This window comes from Marmota monax, unplaced genomic scaffold (genome assembly GCF_021218885.2).
Source record: "Marmota monax isolate L192 unplaced genomic scaffold, Marmota_monax_Labrador192_F-V1.1 WCK01_AAM20220418_F8-fsc00027, whole genome shotgun sequence".
NCBI lineage: Eukaryota > Metazoa > Chordata > Mammalia > Rodentia > Sciuridae > Marmota > Marmota monax.
The window spans coordinates 3211204-3235111 of record NW_026694617.1 but is presented as its reverse complement, the minus strand read 5'-3'; the positions used below and the strand labels follow the sequence as shown (position 1 = coordinate 3235111).

The 23908-nt window shown below is 32.8% G+C and overlaps 1 long non-coding RNA gene across 1 annotated transcript in view; it reads left to right on the top strand.

Annotated features, from left to right (window-relative positions):
- Positions 1–381: 381 nt before the first annotated feature.
- Positions 382–23908, top strand: part of LOC124077957 (uncharacterized) — a 133187-nt gene continuing 109660 nt past the window's right edge. Inside the window, exon 1 of the long non-coding RNA XR_006846770.2 lies at positions 382–515. This is a non-coding gene — a long non-coding RNA (uncharacterized LOC124077957). The remainder of the gene's footprint in view (positions 516–23908) is intronic.

Genomic DNA, 23908 nt, shown 5'->3' with positions numbered 1-23908 from the left:
CTCTGTACCAGACCACAGATTTATAATATAGGAGATATAAAAGATACACAGTAAAGAATACCATAAGAATATAGTTAGTTAAATTCAGAATGTGGGAAATCTTAATGCACAAAAGGCCCAGTTTCTTTGACATAAATATACCATATGACATAAAAAAAAGAAGAGGAATTGTTGTCAAGAAGATGTAGTGATATGATTTGAATCTGGAATGTGTCTCAAAAGGTAATGTGTTGAAAGCATGGTCCCCAAATGTAAGAGGGTTCAGAGGTGGGGCTTTAATGCAATGACTGATTGGCTAATGAGGGCTCTGACCTCATCAGTGGATTAATTCCAAATGGACTACTGAGAGATTGGAGGAAATAGGTTCCTGGGGTGGTGCAGTGCCCTGCAAAGGTTTATCTCACCCCCTTCCCACTTCCCAGCTGCCATGAGCTGACAGCTTTCCTCTGCCATGCCTTCTGCCAGGATGTTTCTGCAATGGAGTTGGCAGACCATTAGCTGAGACCTCTGGAACTGTGAGTCAAAATGAGTCTTTCCTCCTCTAAGTTGTTCTTGTCACGTGTTTTGGTAACATGATGAAAAGCTGACTCATTGTCATATATACATACCATGGGATTTTATTCAAACTTAAAAGAAAGAATATAAGATGTGTAAATCAGTCAACTCATAGAAGCAGAGAACAGAAAGTAATTTGCCAGGAGCTAGGAGCAGGGGTAAGTGGGAACATGCTATTCAATAGGCATAACGCTTCAGTTATGCAAGATGAACAGCACTGTGCCTTTAGTTAAATTAGTATATTGTGTATACAAAATTCATTAAAAGTTTTTTATCACAATTTTTAAAAACAATTTTTAACCTTTTATTTTGATTATTTAGTTTTTTGTTGTTGTTGTTTTGTTTTTAATGTGGTGCTGAGGAGCAAACCCAGTGCCTCAGGTGTGCTAGGGAAGCGCTCTACCACTGAGCCACAATCCCAGCCCTTTATCACAATTTTTTAAAAAGGGTATTTTAAGAGTCACATAAGGCAAATGTAGTTTGTGCCTGGCTTGAATTTTTATTCAAATCAGTTAACTACAAGAAGGTAAATTTGACATAACCAGGGGAAAGATTTAAAAAAACAACCAAATAGTAGATAATAAATTCTTGTTACTTTGCTTGTTTGTGATAATATTATTGTAATTTTATTTTTGAAAGTCCTTATCTGTCATAGATTTTCAGCAAATATTTATGAACAAAATAATAGCATAGTGGAATTTGGTTTAAAATACTCCATTCAAAAAACAAAGAGAAGTAAGAGATGAAATAATAATGTTGATAATTTTTGAAGCTGAATGATAGGGGCATAGATTTTTATAATTATCTTTCTTTCTGAATACGTGTAAAAACTTTAAGAATAAAAGATTAATATGAGTGTTTTTAAAAGTCCTCTATCAGAATTCTTAAAACAAGTATTGATGAATCCTTTAGAAATGAACTATGGGGATGAAATCAACCTAATGAGACATTGTCAATAAATCACAACATAACAATCCTAGTCTGATGAATTCACATACTGTGAAAGTGCACGTAATCCAGTTGGAATAACATGCCTTGGTTCACAAGGCAATGGGATGACTAAAGGACATGGTGTTAGTCAAAGTGAAGTAATAGTTTATTCACAAGCCACACAAGTTGGAAATTGTGATGAGAAAGACTGTTGAATCCAAATATAGAAGCCATACTGCCACATGCAGTCTGCCCCTATACTAGAGGTAAACAATAAAAAAAGAATGGCACTACAAAGCCATCTGCTTGGGCCCCAAGCTGTTTACCTGGTGGTTTACAATGCTTGTCAGAAAAGCATTCAGATATTCTCACACTGACAAGAGGGTCAGGCTACCCACCTGCTGCCAGTGACCCCAGCGTCATTTGTTTTCTGCAGCTGATTTTCTGGCTCATGTCATCTTGAACTCAGAAAATTCAGCTGTCCATTCTTTGTCTCAGCTAGTTAGTCCCTCTGGGAGGCATTTCCTCTTCTGTGTCTCAAGTCCAACTCGGTGTCTTTGCCAATTCAGCACTGACACTTTTAAAAAAATGTAGATTTGCATGTTATTCATAAATAATCTATCCAAGTTGTATACTGTGTTTACTGATCTGCATCAGTATTCTCCTAACATCAGTCTGTCTTCAAAGAGTGGACACAGATTATGGCTGCATAAGATTTTATTGTTGTTACTATGGTTGTTATTGTTTTTGTTTGTTTCAGGATGGGATGAGCCCTGCTAAATATTGTCCAAGATAATGTTGCATTACATTTAAATCCATACTTTACTATGTTTTATTAAATATCTTTAGTTTTATTTAACTATAAAATTGCATTGAGTACCTCATACATGCCAAACTTGGTATTAAGGAATATAAAGATCATTAGGAATTCATGTCTCTCTTGAGAGGCTTGATTCTAGTGTTAGGTTGATTGTGGCAACACAGTGGGCAACAACCAGGTAAAAAATTACTATGGAATATAAGTACATAGTATAATGGTGCAAATGATATATGAATAATTAAGTGACACTTAAAAGTATTAGGTATAATTCAATCCCATCAGGCAGGACTAATATGTGAGGGGAATAAATGTCCTACAATTTTAAAAGGCTTATGTTATTATCATAAATATATTTGATTAAAAAGTTACACCTCACTGTACAATATGGTAGCCACTGTCCATGTATGGCTATCTCAATTTAAACAATTGAAATTACACAAAATGAAAAGGCCAGTTTCTCAACAGTACCAGTCACCTTTGAAGTGCTCAATAGTTACTTGTGTCTAGTAGCTACTACATTGGATAGCAAAGGTCATTTCTACCATTGTAGAAAGTTCCATTGGATAGTGTTAATTTTCAGTGACAGGGTCTATAGTAATCCCTTTAGATATTAATATGCACCATGAAGATTAAATATAAGCCTGGGTATCTTGTTTAAATATTCATTCTGATTCAGAAGGCCTAGAGTAGGGTTTGAGATTCTGCATTTCTAATAAATTCCTGGGTGATGCTGAAATTGTTGACCTGTAAATTATACTCTGAGTAGCAAAGTTCCATACAATCCTGTTCACGCTAAAAAAACAGGTAATATGCAAAGGGACATGCCTCCCCGATTTGCTCTGGAGGAATACTTCTCTTAATTGAATTATGGGAAAGTTTAGTAATTACCATTGCTTTCATAGAAAGAGTTTTATTTTTTCTTTTTGATAGTATGTTCTATAATTCATGACATAAATCATTATATCCATAATAATGTCTCAAAGTCCCAACATTTAAAAAATTTTAGTCCTGAAACATAAAGTGAAACAAATCTATCTGTGCCTTATGAACAATCCATACTCTTTCCCATAACATTCTGGCCATTCATGAATTTATAGAAAACTGTAATATCTTAACTTATTTTTAGATACATTAAATTTAAAGTCATTCATTCTTTAAAAATGATTCTAATGTATTTAACTAATTCTCTAATAATGCCACATGCAGTTTTCTCCTTTGATTACTTCATTTTCAAAACTTAGCTTTTCTCAACATCATTTTTTTCTAGTTATTAGAACTGTAAAGGAGCTCACAAGAAAAAAAAACTAATTTCAACTTAAATAGAGGACTCATGCTGGTTCCAAAAATAGTGCCGTTATTATTATTTAGGAGGGATAGAAAAATGATACCAACATGATGTATGCTACTTCTGTTCCGGCTCCTGTTTCTTGTCTCATTAAATTCAGCCAGGACCTACCATCTCAATGTCGGTTCAAAACATTTATTTTCCCAAAACAGATCAGGCAGAATGTCAGTTTTTTGTTCAGTATGTCAGTTCTGACATGGTTATCTGGAAAGCTCCTAATTGCATTTTCATGTTGCACCTTGCTTATCACCGCAGCCTCCAAGCCATACAACACACACACACACACACACACACACACACACACACTATATAACCAAAGTAAAACAAAACAAAACAAAATGGACTCTAAATATTCCTTTTTTTTTCCTTTGAAAATAAGTAGCCATTAACTCTATTAAACTTCAATTAAACTTTCTTGGAGAGACTCTCCAGTTTCCTTAAATTGTGCTATAATGACCTGACAGTATTAATTTGAATGACTCATACAATAATACATGCCCAAAGAAAAATAGTTTTACTAAACATATATTCCTAGGGAGCTTCTAGAATGAGGTTATGTGTTCACCATCCCTACTGGAATTATGCAGATTAAAAGTTAACGAAGTGGAGGTCTAGGTTACTACTAAGATACAGAAAGAATCTTTTAGTTACATTTTTCAAATAGTTAGTTGACTACTTGAAATCTTTCTGATCCTTTGATTTATGGATTTGGATACAATATACAATACTACAAAAAGAAAAGAGTGAATATTCAGGGGATAGACATTTATGATTATACTGAAAAACTTAGCATTAACCCTTAGTGAGAAAAGAGTTGCTCTAAGTTGTATGGGAAAGCATTGCTGCTCTTTGTTTTTCTTACCAATTAAACTTTAAAATAGTCTTCTCTTTGGTTGTTTTAGATATCCAGTTAAAAGAAGCTCGTAAACCAACTTCCTACAGTTATATTTATTCCACTGAAATCATGCACAAAAAGTTTCATTTCATTTATTTCTTACTTTACTCAAGGGACACAGGGCATCTTTGAAAATAAGAATGATATTTTAGTCAACCTTTTGCTATTGTGATTTAAAAAAAAACCTGACAAGAACAATTTTAGAGGGGAAAAATTTATTTTGGGTTCACACTTTTAAATGTCTCAGTCTATAGATGGTGACCATGTTGCTCTAGGCCTGAGATGACACAGAATATTATAGCAGAAGGGTGTGGAGAATAGCAGCTCAGAACATAAGAATCAGGAAGCAGAGAGAAACCACTGCTCACCAGAAACAAAATATAAACTCCAGAGGCAGAGCCTCCAAGACCCAGCTCTTCCAGCCACATCCTACCTGCCTACTCTATCACCCAGTTAATCCATTCAAGTGGATTAACACACCCACTAAGTTGAAGATATCATAATCCAATGCTTTCACATCTCAACCCTTTTGCATTGTCTCACATGAGTTTTGGGGGGACACCCTCATATCTAAACCATAATAAATGAAGAAGAATGAATAGAAACAATGCATAAATAAAAATAGAGGACAGACATGATGGGAAAGGAGCAAGGTGTGTTTCCTTTGCTGTGCAAAGACTGTTTAATTTGATGTTATCCCAATTCTTCATTTCTGTTTTTGTTGCCTGTGCTTTGGGCGTTATATCTAAAAAAATCTTTACCCAGACCAAAGTAAAAAAATTTACCCTATAATTTCTTTTAATAGCTCTTACAGTTTCAAGTCTTATAGTCAAATCTTTAATAAATTTTGAGCTAATTGTTTACGATGGTGTGAGACAAAAATCCAATATCATTCTACTGCATGTGGATATAGTGTTTTCCCAACATCATTTATTGAAAAGACTATACTCTCCTCTTTTTATGTTTTTGACACTCCTTTCAATGACCAACTAACCATAAACTTTTGGATTTATTTCTGGGTTCTGGATTCTGTTCCATTGGTTTATATATCTGTGCTTATGCCAGTACCATGCCATTTAGTTTTTTATTGCATAATAGTTATACATAATGTTGGGGTTCCTTTAGACTTAACTATGCAGTATGAATTTGTTCCAATTCAGTACCCAGTACTTCTCCAAATTTCACTCTACTACCCCTCCTCCTGTTCCTTTCCTTTACTGATCTTTCTTATACTTACTTATAACTTTTTAGAATTAGTGTATTGTGGACATACATAAAGTTGAAATCCACTAGGGTATACATCTATGTACATTGGAAAGTTACGTCAGATTCATTCTGTTTTTCCTTCCTTTACTTGTCTATCCTCCCTCCCTTTTAAACTCCTCCCTCTACTCCACTGATCTCTCTTCAATTTCATGGGATTCCCCCAAACTTTTTTTTTTTTTTGTATAGCTTCCACATATGAGAAAAAAAATTCAACCCTTGATTTTCTGGGTCTGATTTACTTCATGGAGGGAAGGTTCTAAGTATAGGAAAGAAAGTCTAAATTTAAATTCATTTACTTGACACATTTTCCTTGTCTGAATATGGAGATTAACCTCTTTCTTTGTTTTTCTTTCTGTATTTTCTTTGGTCTTGAATATATGAAAAGTTATTCAATTGAGACTCTTGTGTTATTATTTTGACTCCTTAAGCAGTCTCATTCCTTAGTCTTGGTTTTTGTGTGGAATTTCCCAATTCTGTATTTAGTGATATAAAACAGACTCTTAAAAAACCTTGCGGGTGGTGTATTCAAATATCCACATTTTTAGATGACTACAGCAAGGACAGCATCATCTTTACTTATTCAGTAAACAAAAATTAGGAGTTAAATTAGAAATTAGAGGGATTTCACAGTTGAAAGTCTTTGTGACAGTTTTAAGATAGTGGCTAGAAATTACTTAGAAGTTAAGTGTTTAGCTATATCACATACCCTTTCAGAAACAAAATTAGCTTTAATCAAATGTGACCAAAAATGTACTAAAACAGGTATAAATTTATTGTATCAGAAAAAATATTATAAAATATAACTGGTATATTTACATTCCTATCTAAAATTATTTTTTTCAGTTACATAAGTCCAATGCAGACATCACCAGAGAACAAATGAAAGGAAAACAAAATTATTCTTCGTAAGAATGCCATGTTTTATAATCACCATTAAACAAGCTTATTAACATGGCTGATCTTTTCACTTGAGTATCATTATGTAAATGATCTCAAGATTCATAAATGGAATAACAGTAATAATAGTGATGATGATGATACAATTTTAAAAGTTACAATCTGAGTTTCTGTATCATTTGCTGTAACATTTAAGATTAGTGGTGTCCTATCTACATCAGTGGAAATCCCCATCTTCTTGTTTCTCCCTGTGAATTGTACTACATTGTTTGTTTGTTTGTTTTGTTTTGTTTTGACAACTCTAAGCTGCACTCAGTATCTTTGTCAAAGCTGGTGTTCACATACTATTCTATAAGAGTCATTATCTGAATTCAGGGCTGGTGCTGGGCAAATTTGAGGCAAGTTATATTCCATGGATATATACCAACTGGGCCAACCTTATCTAAAAAAGTAATAAAGGTACATATAAACATTAAGGAAAAGAAGAATCATGAATCTTGCAATAAATTCCTTATTTTATTGGTATGGAATATTAAGAATCAGGTACAAGATCACAGCAAATTAGGAGCAGAAAAGGAATTAGAGTGCGGCGCTCATAAAGGTCCATTACTTTGATGGAAGAGGTTGTTGTTTAACCCTTACTCTGGCCCACACAGTGACTGCTTGTCCCATGCTCCATTCTACATTTATTTTCTCAGTGATCTATTCCAAATTATCTGTTGAAGATATAATTGAGCTGATGTAATTCTGGGTCCTTAGTAGGTCTGAGAGGTTTCTAGACAGCTGCAGGCACAGGAGGCTGACCATTTTAAAGTACAATAGAACACACTCAGAAACAATGTAAGAAAGATGTAGTGGACCTCTCAAATCTATACATTTCTGATCCCCACCTGTCCATTGTTCTTTTCAGTGATCCCTGGAGTGAAATACTTTTATAAACTTTATGATATTTCTGACTGGAATCATGTTTTTCTTTGCTTCAAACTTCATCTCTCCAAGTCTATTAACAGTTATTTATGCTACAGTGCCCATATATCCTTCATCATTCTCATTCTGTTGTTTTTCTGGATGTGTCCTATTATTAATGTTGAAACTCAAGTATAATTTAATTTTACAAAGGAATAATAATAATAATAGTAATTACATACACTCTGCAAGCAACTTACTTATGACAATTTGCATGAGAAAAAGTATCCCATACAATCTGCACTAGAAGATGCTGAGCAGAAATTTTGATGACCCTATTTCTAATTCTGTCAATTTATTTCTACAAACACATGGTAATTGATTATTTATAAGATTTGGAGTATAATTTGTTTAAAATATAGTTTTGAGATGTTGATGGATCTTTATTTTATTCATTTATTTAAATGCAGTGCTGAGAATTGAATTCAGGGCCTCACACATGCTATGCAAGTGCTCTACCAACTGAGCCACAACTTCAGGCCCTTGGAGTAGAATTTTTTTTTTTCCTGCTCAAAGACAAACTAATCCTGATGACTACTTTATACTAAGTTTGTTTTCTGTATACATCACTTAGTAGCCTGAACTCTATGGCACACATTAATGAACAGTTTAAGCTTTGTTGGGATATTTGAAGGGGGGAAATAATCAGTATATGGTGGTAACCTATAAGCTAAAATGAAGAAAATGGAAATAACTACTATACTCATATAAGAGGTAGAAGGATATGAATTCTACCACCTGGACATCTTTTCCAGCTACTGTTGATCTCTGTAAGTAAAGATTTTAGAATTAAATTAGTGTGTTGGAAATCAATATGCTTAAGTTACATTTTCTTGTTTGGTTCTCAATTACCTTAAGAAATTTTGTCCAGACTATTCATTAGATCATTTATAACAGGTCAGCCAGGCAACAGCTTTGAAATGGTTGTCATTGTCCTCACATGAGTGATCTTGGCAGCTCTTCCAGATGGTAAACTGGATAAATGTAACATCTCAATATTTTGGACAACAATATAAGGCACATGTTAAAGAAGTATATATGTACTCAGAGTGTTATAGATGGACGGCAAAGCGCATCATCATGGTGTGTGCATTTATGAAGTGTATTCCAATTTCTGATACTAAATGGAGAGAAAATGTTTCTTGGTATAATCTTCACATATATTTCTATATTTGAAAATTAAGTGGTAGATGACTAGGTAGATTATTTTTTTCTCAAGAAAAGTTTCCTGCCTCCATTTTTCACTTACAAATTTAAGTATAATTTTAATCAATCTTTTCATGTTTTTTAATTATCTCATCCTTCCCTAATTATTACATTAGCTGATGTTCTCATTAAAGTCTTACTCCTAATCTCTGAAGGACAATGTCATAAGGAAGGTGAAGGACATACGGAGGACTAGGGAGATAGTAATTTATAATTCATAATTTAATGTGACAAGCTGACAATTCGCTTATTATGATGAAACTGTTTGGGGGAGAAAGGACAGTTCACATTTGAGAAATACTTATAGCAATAAGTGAAATTTAAAGAATCACAAATGAATATGAGCATAATTAGCATAACCTTAAATTCTTCAACATTAACTGAGGGATTCTGCTCCCTTGGTACTCAGCTAAAACCCGTGAGTCACCATCCTCTGTGATTCCCAGAAGCCCAGCATTCTCTCTTAGGCTGTCCTTCATCACCTTTGATGCAGAGTTGTTCACATTTTAAGCTCATTAAGGTAGGATATGCTCTACAGTGAATGGAACCTGCATTTCCTGCAAGGTAAGTAGCAGTTGAAGTTAGGTAGCAGTTCTCATCACACCTGACTTTGATAGATACTTCTGCAAAACTGTTTAATGTATCATCTCAACATTCCAGACATTTGAATGTAGGATAATTGAGGAAAATATGAGCTCTGTTTTATTTAAAACCATCTCATAAATTCCATGCATGGCAAGAGTAGTAAAGTACCAGCTTTTTAAAAACTAGTAACTGTGGCTTAGAATAAAAATCCAAGTTAAGTATAGAGAAAACTGAAGATATTCAGGCTGCACATCCATAGGTTCTGCATTTGTGGACTGGACCAAACATGGGCCAAAAATATTAAAGAAAATTCCATCTTTACTGAACATGTATGGATATTTTCTTGTCCTTATTCCATAAACTATATAGAACAGCAACTATTTTGATAGAATTTGTCTTGTATAAAATATTGTAAATAATCTAGAGATGATTTGAAGCATACAGGAAGATGTACATAGATTATAGGCAAATACCCAGTCATTTTAACTAAGGACTTGACCTTCCATGACTTTTGGTATTTATGGAGGATCATAAAAACAATCCCTTGTATTTACCAAGGGGTGATTATATATGCAAGAGTAATATATAATTCAAATATCTATTTTTAAATAAGTAAAAATTTTTCTTTCTTAGATGTGAAATAAAAATCTAAGTTATAAGAAAGCATTGCATGATCATTTAATGGTAGTATTTTTTATTTCTTTGTGTACATAAAATAACGGTACACCTTAAATTTATGCCTTCTTACACTTAAAGAAATATATTTCTAGAAAATTCTAGACAGTCCTGACATGCTCTAGCAATTAGTATTGATTGTTGCTACTAATCTTAGTGGTGACACCGCATCAGAGGATCAAAGTCTGTGTCTCTCAAGATGGTACTTTGCTTGTGGGAAGCCACAAAGCAGAATTGACTCTGGCAAGTTATGGTATCAAGAAAACTTTATTGGAATGTGTGGAAGAAAAGACAGTGCAATAAAGGAAATTTTAGCCTGGAATGTTTGATAGGATTGTGATTGAATTCCTTTGCTCTGACCCTTTTTCCATCCCTTTTCTGTCTTTTTTTGCTCTGTTGTTGTAGGAAGTAGCATACCTTACTAGAAGGGGAACTGAAAAAATACAGAAGTCCACTGACATCTCAATTACTTGCTAAGATTCCCAGTAATAATCATGATCTCTCTTGTGAATTGTTCATTACCTTTTTAACTCAAAATTGCTTTACTTTTCCATGGCTAAAAAGTCTATTAAAAGGTTTCTTCCTTAAAAGTAGAAGAAGTGTTTGAACCATAAATTAAAATAAATAAAATATTTCTTTGTTTCTACCTATTAGCTGTGTGTGTGCTTCCCCAAACTAAAGAATAGTACTCTCCTGCAGATTAATTCTTCTTTTATCCCTGAAACAAAAGACAAAAACTTGATACAATAAGTTCACATATCAGTTTGTTCCTGCTATTTAAAAATATAAAAATAACCCCCAAACCAATTTTTAATATATCAGCCTGATGACTTGACCTCTGATGTATTTACACTAAAAGTTTAATGAAACAAATAACAAGATATATGGACATCCTCTGAAACTACGAGGGAGTGAGATAAATTTATACATGAGTTTTTTTTTTTTTTTGACACTTGATCACAAATTTGAATTCCAAAGTCTCCAGAACAGAATAAATATAGGCAAAGTCACCATTTTATCAAGGTGATATGTAAGTTCTGAAAGTGCAAAATAGTACACAAGTTATAAATAAAAGCAGTAATTCTCAGTGTACCAAACTTTAAAGATGTAAGCTTTATCCAAGGAGTTTGTTAAAAACTGGAGAATTTAATCTCTTAGTCCCAGTTATTCTGAATTAATAAATCTGTGGCAAATTTAGAAGCATACATATTTTTAAAAAAAAAAATCAGATGATTTTGATGCTAATATTGAAAACATAGTATTGAAGAAAGAAGAAAGAAAGCAAAAATTGTTATAAAGTTTGTATTTCATATAAGAAAAAGAATTATTCAGTAATACTTTATACTAAGATTTTATTAGCACTTGCCTGGATATTTGGATTTATAGTCTAAGAAATTATTCCTTACTATTTAGTGATCTTCAAAGAGCAGACTATCTTAATATGATAAGCAATTACATCACTTGGGAAAATATCAGTTTTTTAAAATATGTGTAGACAGAGCAAAATAGTCCTGATCATACATGCTGTATTCGGTTTTCTGCAAATAATTATTGTGGAATTAACATTTCAAAATTCTCAGGTCCTTTTTGATGTATACGGTGATGAACATTAGCATGTGCTGAACAATCCAATAGCTTTTAATATTGAAAGATATGTTGTTACAAAAAAGATGTCATGGATTTTGTATGTGGCATTTTATTTACTTGTATAATAAGTAAGTTAGTCTATAATTTTTATGAAATGTTGTCAATCATAGGAAAAAAGAACATTAGTTTATTCAAAATTTCATTTAATATTTTTTCTTTTCAGCATCAATATCAGTTTTCCATATTTACTCCTCAGGCATTAGTTGAGCCCTTTCTATATGTAAGGCACTGTGTTATAAGCTTTACTGGATAAAATGATCTGGTTTATACTCCAGTCTAAAAGAGAAGAATTTAAATAAACAGAACAAATATTATACTAAGTTGCTGTAGTTTCTTTTCCTTATTTCTTCACATTAAAAGAAGAATTACAATGTTCAGAACAGGAATTTATTATTAGGCAAGTCAACCTCTCAGAATTTCAATTACTTTGTAATTTTTTTTTTTTTTTTAAATGACATGACCTACCTCACACAGTTGTTTAGAGTATAAATGAGATGATGCCTGTGGCTCCGACTAGGCATGTCATGTTGATCATGATTATTTGAGCGGTCATAGGAAATTTGTGTTTTGGGATATTACAGCTGCAATCTTCTCTCTGGGAGACATGTTCAATGCCTTAGAAAATTACTCTCAGTCTTCAAGAGGGTCAGCACAAAGAGGTTTAGTGAGTTGAGACATAAATACTTCTGAAATGCAGCCTCTAAAAGGTCATTGAATTTTATCACTGAGAAAAATGCCCATCAAATCTTATCATTAGAAAACACGAAAGACCACCGAAATAAAGTTCTTGTCTCTTGGCTCCTCAGTTTAGTTTAGCATTAACCAAATGTAAGCAATTAATCTCTCTGTGTTGAGCCATTGTGTTAAATTTGCAATCAATTCGCACTTTAGAAAATGGAGTTTTACATAAATTCTTCTGATTAATAGTGGGTTCTGATTAAACATGAGATGTAATTCCTAATTTCTAGGTCTGTTTCATAAAATGCACTTTTATATTGCAAGAAAATTCAGACGGATTATAAAGACCGGTTATTCTCCATCTTGTAAGAAGCAGAATTAAAAGGCTACTGATAAGAAGAGGATACCAATGTTTTAGAAAAGAACTTGTTGGATATGGTCATTCTTAGATCCAACAGTATAGTCCTATTAGGAACGACCCAGGTATGTTTTATTCCTCAAAAGTAACAGGGCTTAATACACCTATGCTTACTTAGCAAAATTTTTAGCATGTAAATATAAAAGTAGTAAAGCAATTCAAATGTGAGAGGTCTCAAAGCCCTTTCCATGATGGTTCACTTTTCTGTTGTTGTTGACAAAGTTTTGTTCTCATTTTAGAAATATTTGTCAAAATCCAATTATTTGGAATATTAAAATGTTTGTGGCCACTATTTTTTGTTCCTTAAAACCTCTAACATTCTATATGTACATGTGAATATTTATTCCAGATATGTATATTTGTCTTGCATATTGAAGAATAAGTGTAGTGCATATTCTTCCTCTCTCCTTTGGTTGTTTTGATTGTTGTTTTTTTTTTCTTTTTTAATTTATTTTTTAGCTCACTTCTTAGCCTAAGCCAATACATTGTCTGGGATTGCAACAATATCCATTTTAAACCAATGTTTTAGTGAAGTAAACACTTAAAATACTTAATACAAAAATATTCTGTCCTAGAAACAGCAAACTAATTAAAGATCAATTGCTAAATGAATAACCATCAGGTGTTTTGCATCCAAAGAGAGAGGATAGTCTGCCATGTAGGGCAGTGTGTGATCTTTGCCATAGAAGATACCCAATGTTGTCCTCAGAATCTGTTTGAAATCGGTCCCTGATAAGTTAAACTCAAATAGCAACTCTTTGCTATATGAACATTACTCTATGATTGTTTTGTAAAACAAAAATTTTAGAGGGGGAAAAACCTGAAACAAATTGAACAGGGGCTCTTGATCTCAAGAAATTATCATTTTTTTATGTTCAAAAGGCTTATGTAATATGATTTTTGGTTTTCCTTCAAGATTCTCAAGATGGATATTTTTAAACTGACTCTAATATAGTAAGTGACACTTAGGTTATAGATGTTTAACTTTTTGATTTGGTGAAATTAGAAATTGGAAATTAAAAAGATGAATGTTAAATTCCTCAGAGCTAAATTTCATTTTCAGGTTAAAACTCTTATTAATGTACTTTTAGTTTTGAAAATGTTCATGCTATTAAATAAAATGTGTTAAATAAACTTCTGACCATATTTGAAGTATAAAATATATATTTATGCTGACAAAATGATCCTTTTATATTTTCACTGAGATATGGGAGATGTTCTTATATCTGTGATTGTTTGTATCATGCTGTTTTTTAACAAGATCTAATTCTTACTTGAGTCCAAAAGCAAAGGAGTTGTTAGTAGCACAATGTTATTGTGATAACAGTACAATTGATAGGAAAGGGGAAACCATGAAAGAGAGCTGATAGTAGGGAGAAGATGGCAAAGGAATCACCGTAATGTTTGAAAGGCAACTGGATTCAGTAGTGAGCCCCAATGAGCAAGTAGGACTGGAAATTAGGATGATTTTTCACTGAATAAGATAAGGATTTTAGCATTTAAAGAATTTTCCAGAATATATTCTGGAACATTTATGAATTTGCCTTACTCTATTCTGCTATATATATATATATATATATATATATATATATACCATAATCATTAAACTTCATTATTCTGAGTTTCAACAAATTTCTTCTAACATATAACTTAAAAATCACAATCTATGTCTTACACTGGCAAATTTATATGGTTATAACTTATAAAAGTAAACTAAAAGTGTTATCTTTTCCCAGAAGTTTTTTTTTTTAGTAATATTAATTTGGGTCACCATTAAGGCAAGGAGTAGAGTGTATGACCTTTTAATACTCCTTCCAATCTAAAGGTTCACAATTATTAAAGAAATTTACCATTCTTATGGTGCAGTCAAATATAAATAAGTCTGTTCTCTAAAAATAAATAAACACAAAATAGACAAATAAATACAAGAACTGTCTTGTTTGTACCTTTAGGTCCAATTCATGTTTGCTTCATTGCTTCCTGATTCCTTGGGGTTGTTCCAAGTTTCTCAGAGGAGATTTGCTGATGGGTGAACAATGTAATTATACTGTAGCTAAGCTCCTGCCCTCCCACTGCCTGAAAATGGAGAAGGAGCATCAGGGAATATGCAAAAGGGAATTCAACTTTTTATTATTCATGTACATAGGAACATAAAGTGTCATATATAGTAAGAGAGAGCTTATGTGAATTTATAATTGTGCCAGGCTAAAGGAAGCACAAGAATTCAGTCCTTTCCTCTAACTCTGCTTTATAAAAAGGGACTTTTGATTTTTTTCACCCTCCTCTCCCACACCTCAGTCTTAAGCCCTAGTTTTCCTGATCTGATGGATATATGTACAGAAATCAAATGAAAGAATGCTACGATGGGAATTGCTTTTTTGTTGGAAAAGGTGAAAAGGTATCTCTGAAGAAGAGAACAGAATGAGAGAGGGGAGGACAGGCATCAAAGAGTGGGTGGAGTCTCTGAATCCAATTGTGAGAGCAAGAAAACAAGAAAGGGAGAATTTTGAGTTGCCAAGCAGAAGGAATTGGGTGGAAAGAAGTGAATAAGTACATGTTGTGATCCCCCCCCCCCCATATTTGTTATACTCCCTTCTGTTTCTTTCTTGTTAAGAAATTTCAGTGAAGATGTCTTATACAAAATTGAAATGTTTTCCATTTGCAATTTGGCTTGTGATTTTGTTAATGCAATGGAAAGGACCTTAAAATCAAACTCTAAGGCTTGGACATATTCAGGCTGTGTGAGAAACAGATATTATTTAATAAAAATTCCAATAAATTGCAAGCCAAATTAAGTACTTGTTTTTCCATCAAAAGTACAATTGTACCTAGTGAAATAGGATCTATAGGGAAAGAGACATATCTCTTAGAGGACTCTGGGTTCTGAGAAATACATGTGCAAAGAGGAAAGAAGAGAGCAAGAACTGTGTGTGTGTGTGCACATGTGCTTATGTCTCTCTGTCCTGTTAGGGACCAAAGATAGCTGAGGGAAATTCAGTCCCAGTTTACCTGTCTAAAAGGACTTTGTTTCTCTGTAGTCAAGTCAGGTAGCTCAGATTGCCAGAGGGCTCTTCAAAGTGTCCAGAATTGTCACCTTGAGCCACTGAAGTCTTGACATAGACTGCTATACAAGGGACATGTAGACTGATATAAAGATTTCATAAGGATGCATACATTATTAAGAGTATGTGAAGATTATTTCAGAGTTTTTCCTGCAAAATGGTTTTATACCAGTTCAAATAATTTATATTAATTTGATTTCGAGTTCACCAAATCTTACTCTTACAGTGTCCCATTTGCTTCAAATCACATCCTGTTAATATTCAGCTCTTCTAGTTTTAAAGAATTTCCCTTTGGAATCTTTTTTTCTTTTTTTCATTTCAGAGCTTAGCTTCCATATCTATTCGATAAGTACGTCCCTCTTTTCATTAAGTTATTAAACATTTCTGCATTAGCAATTTTAAAGACCTTGCCTATTAATTTTAAACTCTATTTTTTCCATTGACTTTTTTACTCTTCACTATGAGACCCTACTTCTTTATGTGTTTGGTAACTTTGGATTTTATGCTGGACACACTTTTATTTTAGGAGTCTTGATTATTTTCTATTCCTTTTAACTGTTTTGAATTTCATTTTAACTTCAAGTTAACTGAGTAGCATATGTTCTTTATTTTGCCAAACTTCATTTTATGCTCATTAGAGTGGATCTATTTTGCATTTGTCCTAGATCTAATGTGTGGTCCTTATTCTAAACCATCATGGCCTTTGATAGTTTCACCAGAATATGGGAAAGCTCAGCCGTGTGTCTTAACTCTGGCTGGGCTGGTACTCCAATATCCCCCAACTGCTGCGTGACTTTTGATATCATTGGTAAGGTCTCTAATCCGCAGTAGCTAAACCTTGTTATGGTCTGTAAACAAGTCAAGATGGTGCCTGGCATTTTGCCAGAGGGAGTGGTTTGTGAAGTAAAGCCAGCGAGCCATTCAGTGTGGAGATTCCTTATTGGTTGACTGCTGTATCTGGTTTATGTTAATCAAGATAAGCTGTGTGTAATGTATAATATACCCCTCCTGTCCAAAGTCAAAAAATTATCAAATAGCAAATGTCAATATTTGTCCTGTGAATTAAAGTCATTTTGTTGAACACATTTAAAGACAGGCCACTTAATGGTAGTTTCAAAATAATAAACAGTATCAGCATTTTATTTATGAGGGTGTCAGTTTGCCTTCTCAGTTTAAAAATTCAGAGGGCATTAGCATTATTAAGCATTTAAAAAAAATCCAGAAGTTCTGTATCTATCACATAGGTTTTTGCTTTCATTTATAAGAGAGCAAGAACTGTTATTTGTTCTCTTCAGTTCTAGATTTTAATAATCTAGAACTGCAGAGAATAAAACATCTTCTCAGCATGCTGTTCAGGTTCTTCATTTGTACTGTGAAATTGATTCCTGCCTTCTCCTTGCATTGCTACAAACACATAATTACTAGTCAATATGCCCAGTGTGTGCTTCCAGTTGATGTTATAAAGAGCATGATCCCTTTCTAAATATCATCACAGCAATGTTATATAAGAATCAATGCTGGTTCATGTACACTTCCTGGGACACCAATCTGGAATGCAACCTGGAGTTCAAATCCTACTATAGTGGGACTGGAAATCCATTGTATGCGGTGTCAAAACAAACCTTGAGTTGTTAAATTCCCTGGCAATGTGAGAGGAAGAACATCCCCATTTCTATGATCAGTTTAGTGTCCCTCAGTAAGTTTGAGTGCAATATGTTAACTGATGGAGAAGCAGCCCTGTTATCTTCTCTGACAAAACAACCCAAGACCTCGAAGCTTCAGATTTCAAAAACTACAGAGTCACTTTCCTCTGAGTCACTTTCATTATGAATAAGATGAACATATTTATCTTTTATTTTTATAGCTGGAGTTGCATAAATTAAAATTTGGGGTCATCCCATAGTTTATCTAGACTCCCTGGCAATCTTAAATATAAATACTTATTCAAAATTTTCCTTGATTTTCTGTGCACTATCTAGAGCACTCACTGTGAGAGGGGAGCTTATCTACTGCTGCCTTCTAATATTACTATACCAAGGAGAATAATGTACTTCAATAAAATGGAAAAGAGAATTGAAATTAAATATTTTGTTCCAGAAATTTCCCCACACCTTAACTTGACTTAGAATTGGAAAATAACTACTGACACAAAGGTATAATTGTTTTCTTTTAGTTGGTCTGATTTGAAAATAGTAACCAATGAACCATATTATAGCTGATACCATTGAAGCTAACATAAACAAAACCTTATGTTTTACCCATATGTCCCGCATGCAATACATCTAACCTCTTGTAGCATCTATTTCTTTGTTTGCAAAATATATTCTAAGTCCATCTAATTTTCATCTTTACTGACAAAAAATTAACCCAAATCTCTGGTATCCTTCAGAGAGTTATTGCAAGTGCTTCTTTAAATAAATGTATTTTTAAGTGTAATATTAATTCACATAGAAAATGTTAACAAAACTTATAGTCAAATAAATATACATTTATTATATTATATACATAAATAACTCCAATCCATCAAGAAATAGAACACTATGAGATTCTCAGAAGATGCCCCAAATATTTTGTCTTGATTTTTTTCAAAGTCATTTGGCTTGTTTTAAGTTGGACTATGACAAATAATTCTTCTTTAAACATTCTGTGTAAGTCTTTTGTGCATATACATGTTTTCCTGTGTATTTCTATACCTAGAAGCAGGATTGTTGGGCTGAAATGTTTGGATTGTTTCCCTTTAGCAGTTACGTCAGTTTTCCAAAGTGGCTGTAGCAACTTATAATTTTATCATTGAGTTTTGGAGAATTATAGTTGATATACTCCCTTGCCCACCCTCAATGATTTAAATGTAAAGTTTACTTGTTCTGTATGTAAAAGCAATTTTTTTTATCCAATTAATAATGATGTTGAGCAACTTTTCATTTGCTTATTGGCCATTTGTATTTATCATGTATTAGTTATGAAGTACACGTTCAGGTCACTTACCATTGCTTGAAAGAGGAGATCGTAACTCTTTACAAAGTATTCAGCATTCTTTTTGTATTCTAGATAGAACCTTTGCGACTTTAATGTACTACAAATATCTCATCTAATACCGTGGTGTGCCTTTGGGCTTGTCATCGATGCTCTTTGTAGACAATCTTAACTCTAATACAGTTCAATTGAAAACCTTGCCTGAACTACAGTGATTAAGATATCCTTCTCAATTCAGATTATTTTTCTTTTAGTCAGGGTTTTTGCCGCAGTCCGGCTGCAGCAAAATAACCGGGTGGGGGGGGGGAGGGTGACGAGCAACTTGTGTACATTGATACAGCAGGAGTGGGAGCCCTTTATTGTAGGACAGGAGGGGTATATATACATTACACACAGCTTATCTTAATTAACATAAACTAGATACAGCAGTCAACCAATAAAGAATCTCCACACTTAATGGCTCGCTGGCTTTACTTCACAAACCACTCCCCCTGGCAAAATGCCAGGCACCATCTTGACTTGTTTACAGACCCCAACAGGTTTTTGCATCTTCAACATAATATCACAATAGTAACTCTGACCACTTTCACTCCTCCCCAGTCCATTCCTTTCCTATGATGCCATGGCTACTGTACACCAAAGTGTCTAGTATATTACTTAGCATTTGATATGCATCAAATAGTTGTGAATAAAATTATTCATGAATGAAAACTACATTCCTTCTACTAACATTTTTTATAATTGGAAAAATATTAAAAACCTCTAGTTACCCACTTTATCTCAGAGTACTTAGAGTATATTAGATGTTTGCTTAATACATTTGATTAATTGAACTGGAGTTAATTACAATATTGATGTAAAAGAAAAAGATAAATTAATGTGAAGTATAAACATGGGAATATTTAAACAGAAAACCAGAAAAAGATGAATTAAAACAATAAGGACATTATTCATAGGAAGACAATGGAATAGAAATATAACATGAAATTAATTACTTATGTTCTTAAATAAGATGACAAAATAATTAATAAAATTAATATAAATATTTAAAATATCATTGAAGAAAATAGCCTGGAACTGAAGAAGACCAAATTATACTTAGCATAAATGTTGTCCATAGTCTAGGCAAAATTGATGATAAAAGAATTTAATTAAACTCTCAGAAAAAAAACACATTTGAATTTCAAAAGAAGAGAACAAACTATGGACCTGTAGCAGAAGATAAACTAGGAGTTTTTAACTAGAAAACAAAAATCAGATTTGTTTAATATGTCTTTGTGACCTTAAATGTTACATAACAATAATAATCAACACTAGATCATTTTGGGGAGAAAACATCCTAACCCATGAATTGTGTATAGGCATTATATTAACCAGCTTTTATTGCTGTGATAAAATATCTGAGATAATCAACTTGTAAGAAGCAAGGTTTATTTCAGCTCACAGTTTCAGAGGTTTCAGTTCATGGTAACTTATCCCCTTTGCTTTGGGGCCTGTGGCAAGATAATACATCATGGCTGAAGCATATAGCTTAGGATGTTGCTTACCTCACAGTGACTAGGAAGTAAAACAGACAGAGAGAGAGGAGTGTCCAGAGTCACAACATTTCTTCAAGGGCACACCTCCAGTGACCTGACTTCCTTCCACTAGGTGACACCCTCTTAAGGGTGGCACCCATTTGTAACAAAAGCAACTTGACCTCCAAATCTTCAACACAGAAGCCTTTTTGGGGATACTTAAGATCCCAACAATAACAATGGCGTTATGCTATTCTTGCGAGACAAAAATGGAAAGATACCTTCATAAATGTATATACTTAGAAAATATACAAACCCTGTGTTCTTTCTGACAGTAAAATTTGGAAAAAATTTACTATTTATAAAATATGAAATATATCAAAATTAAGAACTGATGAACTGAAAAGCTGTAGTATAAAATCTTAACAGCTTTTACTGAAACCATTTAAGCAGTTATGCAACTGTTATAAAACTAAATAATTTTTGAAAAGAAACTTCAAGCTCTGAAAGCATCATTTAATGAAAATAATTGCAATGTAAAATTCAAGATTTGAAATAAAAAGTAAAGTTTTAAATGGTGAAAAGGAAGACATTAAAGAAAAAAGAGGAACAAATGTCATACCCTATTACAGTTTTATTCTGTTTTGATAACTAAAAAAATTTCTTGTGAAAGAATTTGAAAATGGAATATTTCAAACTTTCAGAAGAGCATCCATTTACTGTTAAAGGAAAACATATTCAATGCTACTTGGTAAAGCTTGGTAAGGAACATTGTGTAGGTATAGGACTCACAACAGTGGGATTTTGCAGTGGTAGAAAGAGCTTGGTTGTAACTCTGAATACAGCGTGGACAAGTTGGAATTTATAGGCAAGGAAGAAGGTGGGGATAAACAGATGGACAATGACTAAGAGGAACCATCAAAGGTAAAGAAGATTCTGGCTAAACCAACATAAGAGAATTATTGTTGAAGACAACCCAGGGAAATTGGGCATCATCTGGGGAATAATGGAGGACGAGGAGCCCAGTCAGGCCATCATGGGTGACCAGATATTAAAAGTAGGAGGTTCTTTCTAAACTGACTTGGCTGATGTCTTTGCTAAAACTGGATTTTACAAGGTAGTACACAGATGGGCTTAAGAGAAGGTTCAGAAGCCTGACTTGAGTTTGGTCAAGCAGAGAATCTTTGCCATTCCTAACACCAAGATTGAACACATTTTGCCATATTTTCTTCCTATTTCTTCCTCTTTCCCCTTATTGGAATAAATTAAGAGCAGGGGTTATAGCTCAGTGACACAGAATGTGCTTACTATTTAGGAGGCCCTGGCTAAGATCCCTAGCACCAAAATCAACAGTGAACAAAGCAAACAAACAAAGACAGAATAAAGCATTCAAAGACACAGCTCTCATGTCACTTTGTACCCCTCCTCCATCCCGTTTGCTCACCTTCCTCTCTAATTTCCACCACAACCCTGAAATGGATCATGCCTGTTGTTTCCATGGTTACCAAATATGTTTTCATCATTTAGTAAAGTAGAAAACTGATTTATGTGCTTTAAAATTCTACAGAATGTATCATGATTTACTTATCATTTTAAAACAATATTGAGTGGAAAATGCAAATTATAGAATTATGGAAATCCTATGGCAGTTAAAATGTAAGAACTTGATTTATCTGTACTAACGTGAATGAATCTTAAAAACATATTATGCAGTATAAACACTGTTTTTGTAATAATCTAGTGTTGACATATATAAATCAAATTTAATAACTCTTGCACTGTGTGGTTTGATGGTATATAAATATACAATTTATCCATTTTTGATTGAAGGGTATTTAGCTTGTTTCCAGCTATTTCCTATTATAAGTAATGATATAATGGACAACTTTGTACTTGTGTCTGTGCACTTGTATAAAAGACTCTCTAGGGTATATGCTGAGTGGAAGAAATGCTGGATTATTGATTAGATACATTTTCAACTGCTACAGGTATTTTCAAATTATGTTCGAACTTACATCATTTTATATCAGCAAAATATAAACTATTTACTCACACCCTTACAATTCTTTGTGTTGTCAGACTTTTAGAATTACTGAAGACATTTCCCTCCCTGATAATGAGTTTGCACATCTTTTTATATATTTAATTAGCATGAATGTTTATTCCTATATAATTCATATATATATATATATATATATATATATATATATATATATGAACAAGCTATGCACATTCACACGCATGTTCAGATATATAAATTTGGGTGTTTGTTTTTTCATGTTGGGTATAGGAGTTTTTCTCCAAATTTATCCATTATATATTTTGAAAATATTTTTTGCTCTCCATGTTCTGTCTTCTCACTGATAATTTCTATGAAGTCTAATTTTTTTGTCAAAAAATTTCATTATAATTTGTGCTTTTTTCTTGTTTGGTAAATGATCTATAACCTAAAATCATAGATACACTCTATATTTTCTTCTAGATGATTTGGGCTTTACATGTTTAGATATTTAAATAGGGAGACCATATAATTATACCTTAATAATAAGAAACAGAAAAGAAGCACCCTTAGAATTATTTGTTAGTATAAATGTAATTGAACCATTAAATGTGATAATGCTGATATTGAGTTAAATAACACTCTTGACTATTGACACATGATTTTTCCTCTTTGCTAATCACTATCAAATGGGTCTTAGAAATATTTAATCATTTTAACATCTATTTTCTAAATCAAACTAGATGTCCTATAAGATTATTCAACTTTAATATAAATTTGTCTTGTAAAATTTCATTGTATTTTATTCAAAGTCATTTGGAAATTTTTATAACAATATTTTCCAAAAGGAGTGAAAAACTAATTTATTTTTTTGAGAATCTGCATAAACTGAAACTATTAAAAACTTCTTACAAACAATTCTTTATAAAATCTTCAGGACCACAGCAAATGAATCCTCAAATCATACACAAAATTTAATTTGACATATCTCTAATGATCTCAACTTATATGATGAATGTTTGGCTCTCCCAAGAAGGTGATACTATTTTCACACATACACACAAAACCTAATAAACCTTTCTTATTTTATGTTCGAAGGGAAATTACATAATTTGGGGTTGCTTGTCTTTGAAGGTTGGGCAAAAATTATACTGCACAATGGTCTAGATCTGTTAGACTTTAAAATTTGCCTGTTTGTTCTATGGTCTTATTCTTTAAAAATTTAACTTTTTATAGTTTTAATTAAAATAATAATTGTACACATCTATGAGGTACAGAGTGATGTTTTAATACATTTATAAAATATTTAGTGATTAAATCAGAGTGATTAGCATTTTCATCTTATCATTTTTGATGTTTGAAGACTTCAGGTTTCTCTCTTCTCTCTTTTATAGTAGCCTTCTATAAATTATAATCAGTCCAATGTGCTGTAGAACATTAAAGCTTATTCCTTCTAACTGTAATTTTGTGCCTG